The following is a 5,290-nucleotide window of genomic DNA, read 5'->3' as shown; positions in this document are numbered from 1 at the left end:
TTTGTATGAAGCAGCACCAACTGCAGCAGCCTCCATAGCAGGAGGTCATGAGTGCCTTTTCCCCACAGCATCACTCACCCACCAAAATATCAGCCTTTCTAGCGGGAACATCACCGAAGCGGATGCCTTGCAATGGCAGGTTGTGGGATCAACGACTTACCATTTTCCTCCCCAAAAAGCCACCCCATATTCACTCCCTGCTCATCTCCCTGAGTGGCTTGGGTTGCTGGGGCGGCAGGGAGGGAAGTTTGCCTGTGGGAGGGGGAGCCTGTGGTGGGGATGGAGACCGCCATGCTCCTCTGGCAGCCCTGGTCTGATGGGGTTAGGTTTTGGAGGGATGCTGCTGGCAGATGAGGCCAACATCATCCTAGAGGAGGATGAATTGGGGCCATGCGGGTAGTAAGGGGGCCAGAGGACAGCTGGATGCTTTTTTCCTGCATCGTAGCCTTTTTTTTTTTTTTTTTTCCCCCCTGAAAACCTTTTCAGAAAGCTGATGGCCTGTCTACACGTGAGCCAATGCCAACCCGTGTCTTTATGTAAGGTGAGAAAGCAGGTTCCAAGACTACGGACTTCCAGATGAAGCTTCTGGATAGGAGAGTCTTTAAGAGACAGACAGCTCTTCATTAGGCTTGACTGCCCCATGTCCTCAGTGTATGGTGCCCCCGTTAACAAATTACGGAATCTTTTATGTCCTCTCTTGTCAACGCAGTTCCCACTGGAAAAAATCTTGTTTCTGTGCCCAAGCAATGAATTACTTTTCTGATGGAGTTGCCAGATCACAGAGGCAGTTTAAGTTTTAAATGTAGCTTGAGCTGTTCTCATTTCCTTTTGATGTTTGAGGTAAAAGGAAGAAGAGAGTTGTATCATTTTAACACTTTTTACATCTCTCTCCGAGGTAATTCTTAAGGTATTTGCAAGGTCAAAGTGATAAAAAACAGATATGGGAAACAGTGTAATTCGCGTCGTCCTGCAAATGTAATAGTGTTCTGTGCAATATTTTTTCACAGCAATACAAACTGTAACCAAGGCTACAAAATAGTTTTCTTCGTCATCCCTGTGTTTCCATTTGCTTATAGTTCTCTAAACTTATTCTCCCCCCGAGCTTGTGCTGCCATCATTGTCATTCAGTGATGGGCTCAGGGAACCCTCTTTCCTCCTGAAAGAAAAACTCAGACCACATCTTTTTTCATGAGGCCAGAGCCAGACAGAACTCTGAAACCTGTGCGGCCCTGCAGCAAGGATTATATGCTTATTGCAGCTGGGAAGGATTTAGCAGCATCAGGAGCACACAGACAACATCTACTGAGCCCATGCAAAAAACTGTGATAATCCGTGGAAAAGGTGGTTCTTCAGGTTCCTCTCATAAGCCCGGGAACTCGAGGCAAGCGCTGGGTTTGTTGGTGGCACCTGTGAAGTACATAGGACCTGCCCACGTTTATTTATGTGGAACCTTTTGTCTCGCATTCTGCTGTCCATCCCGGCTGTTGTTGCTAGTGGTGGAGATCTCGGATGTGGACTCGTGATCGAGACCGGTTTGCCAGCTCTTCAGGAATTACATGTGTAACCGCAGATCTGCTAACCAAACTGCTGCCTAGAAAATGCCAGAAGATAAATGCTTATAGAAATATCAAAATGGTGAAGTTGTCTGACACGGTGGTTGTGCCTTTCCCTCTTGCAAAGACAAGTTTTGTGTCCTTGAAGTATATCTGCATCAGTGATGAAATTAAGGAAATGCAGAGACACCAAGAAAAAACCCCTCTCTACAACATTAAGAAGCATGTATTTCTGTACTTCAATTCCAGTATTTGTTTTCCTCCTTTTTTCAACTTTTTTTTAAAACCAAGAAGTCTATGATAGGAAATTATCTTTTGCACTGTGCTAATACTGAAGCCACAGAATTAAAGTAATCCACCAAAAGCTGTGAGCTTTAGCTTAGACCACCAGCTAGGGTAACCTCATTGTTCGCACGTTCCCTACATTTACTTCCCTACATTTACTCCATTTACACATGGATACTTACAGTATCATGGCAGTACTACCTTATCATCTGAGTAAATTATCGAACTCAAAGGCTGACGACTGCGAATGATGCTTTTTCTCCTTTGGACAGCGTGAACTAAGGACTTGCTGCCTGGGGATCAATTTATTTATTTATTTGTTTGTATCTGCCAGTTCTTGGTAAGAAGCCGCAAAGACTATATAGAAAGGCCTTTCGACTGGGAGGAGAAATATTTGATTAATAGGGTCCCAGGCGTCTCTTTTCCTATTCCCCCAGGCCAAATTTGTGCCTCGCAGTCTACAGGAGAGAAGCTGAGACAACAAGTCTCTCACATTTCTTGCTGCGGTTGCCACTGGGAAAACAGTCTTCCTTTTCCTGTCAGCTTGTGTGTGTGCTCTTAACAGCTATTAACGAATATGCCCCGAAAGGCAAATATGGCTGTAATTAGCAACCCCCTCTAGTCATGACGAGGCTTGCTGCGTGTTGCACACCTGATCCACAAAGACACAGGTCTGTGTTCTACACCTCCTCTCCGGAGACACCCACACGGCCTAAGCAGAATCACGAGTCGGGATCTGTGGAGGGCTCTGCGGACGAGCTGCCAGAGATCCCAAATAGCACAGGAGCCGTCGCGTGGTCCTGGCAAAAATCCACCCACTCGCTCCTTCCCACTTACCGTTGCCTGCCATCCCGCAGGAGAGAGTCATTTGCACAGCAGAATACGAAGGAAAGGTGCAGCGTCTGTTAGCTCATTAAGAACTAATTGCTTTTAATGATTAAGGGCCGTAATAACTGGTCACTCTTTTTCCTGCTTCTTGGCAGACACAGGCTCACTGCCCAAGCTTTGCACGTCTTCACAGATGTCAGCTGGAGAAAAAAGCGATCTTAGCTCTAGAAGATCCCTTGTTGTGTGGATGGGATTAATGCATGACACATAATATGCGGGTGCGGGTGCAAATTAACATGCCTGAAAATCGACAGCAAGCCCGAGAGCATCCTGGCACGTCTTGGTAAATACCGTTGGGTATCGTCCCAGCTGAGGAGCTACCTGAGGCCCTCCTGCCAGAAACCTCCTGCATCTGCCTTCCCCCAATCCTGCGTTGTAAAAATAAACATTTTGGTTTTTTAACTACAAAGGAGGTTAAAAAAAACCAAAACCAACAGAAAATAACACTGCCAGTTTATGGCAGTGTACTTGAATAGGGGGATGACTAATTAAATTTAACATTTTGGTATTCCAAATTGGGGAGAAAGCCTCCCCTAGAGTTCCAATCTGGCCATATTCAGCACTTTGAACTGGATTTTTCCAGTTAAAAAAGTACTTCCCATATGCTTGACATATTGCTGCGTATAATGATGGAATGCAGGGGGGGAAAAAATCTATGTTTACATACAGAACATACCCCCACGTGCATATTTATATTGAGAGACAGAAAAATATTTTGTGTATGCACGTATAACTTGACACTTTCAACATTTTATGTAAATAAGTGCCAAATGGATGGAGAAGATTGTATTGTACATTAGTGGGCCACATTTCTTCATTTCCATTTTTCAAATCTGGCTATGATTGCATACAAGTACCTCAAACAGCAAACATCTGGGTGGCTTGGAAGCAACTGAAGCATGTTTTTACTGTAAGACGTATTCTTACTGTAAAGTTACAGATTCAAGCTTTACCAAGTGAAAGCTTTGGTCCTGAGCAGGCTCAGGCCCAATTTATAATAAATACGATGATTTTGCGGTGTCAGTGGTGACACAGTCTTAAGAATATTCATATTTAAAGTCTAACAAGCTCTTTTGTAATTAGCATTCAGTTTAAGAGACACATGTGTTAAGACTATATATCCTTGGAACTTTTCCAAGCAACTGCACTGTCATAGCCAAAGCCTTTGTCCAACTTAAATGTTTGACAGTTTATACAATTGCATGACTATTTTCCATCTCTCACCTCCAGATTTAGGACACACTATCTCTGATTCTCTTTTGTTTTTAGGTTTCAAAGTGCAATTTCCTGCAGAAACAAATATACTCATAATTCAGGTTGTCCACCCACCCACCCACCCAGTTACCTGTCTCAGCTAGCCCAATTGCTGGAAGGAACATATAAAGCAAGTTCATAGCTTGATGCTGGAGTGATATAATCTTTGCTTAATCTACTTAGTGCTTAAAATACTAGAGCGCTGCTCTCATGTAGGTTGTACACTCGAACGTGGCACAAAGCAGTGATTGTGCTCTTCTGAGAGACTAAAAGCCTAGCGGTGTCTGAGACCTGGAAAATTTAAAAGAGTAGTTTACATCTGCTAGGACCAAAGTGTTGCAACTGTATCTCAAACATTTGCAATTTGAGGCTGTAAAATCCCTAGGGCATATTATGTGCTACAACAATAGCATTAAATATGTTGTATCATGCTAACAAAACAAATTGTGCTTCCTTTTCCTGCCTCATTTTTCTCCTTAGAAAGAAATGCAGTACATGAATATGTAACATTAGGCCTTATTCAAAACTATTCATTTGAAGAAATGAAATAAATTAGCACGTGTGTTTATAGCAGAGATTGATTGCAGCCTTTCTTTTCCTTTCTTTTCCCCAACCATTGTAATAGCACTTCAAATACAAAGTTTGGCTTCTTCCTTGAGCTTTACCTCTTAAACCTGCAGTTTGCTTATTGAGAACAAAAAGCAGCCAACGTTTCCGATGGAAGGCAGCTCTGGGCTTTCTCGGTGGATCCTCAAGAGCCGGCGAGGAAGGTGCAGCCCCGACGTGCCAGCTGCCCACGCTGCTTGCCATCAGTTCGCTCCCTGGCTCTGCTTTTGGCCGCTCCAGCTAGATCTTTCCTAGACCAATCTGATCTAGCAGGGTCAGGCACTGAGTGGTGCGGATACAAGCCAGGCTACTGATCCCCATCCCCCTTTCATTCAGCGGTCGAGACTTGTCTCCGTGGGAGCCCTTGGTTCCTCCACGGGAAGATTTCTCAGCAAGCCAAGAAGTGCCGGGGCTCAGAATGGATTCCTCATCTTTGTCAGATTTTTATAAAGGCTACAGGACCGGGCTCCCTCATGCCATCGGTCTTCTTGAAGAGAGGAATGAGGTGTGCAGTAAGGATGTGTAGTGTGTGCGTGTGTGTTGGTGCACGTGCGCATCTCCCCCTCTCTTTCTTTAGACCTCCGGGCATCGCTCCCCTGTAACCTTTGTTCTGCTTATGAGCCCTTCAGTTCTTATTTTGGCAACACACGCAAATATTTGCTCGTTTTCGTAAACAGTCACCAATTCTATCTTTTCAGGTAAAA

The sequence above is a fragment of the Larus michahellis genome, chromosome 1, assembly GCF_964199755.1.
Source record: "Larus michahellis chromosome 1, bLarMic1.1, whole genome shotgun sequence".
NCBI lineage: Eukaryota > Metazoa > Chordata > Aves > Charadriiformes > Laridae > Larus > Larus michahellis.
The sequence above is the reverse complement of the archived record's forward strand: the minus strand, read 5'-3'. Positions refer to the sequence as shown.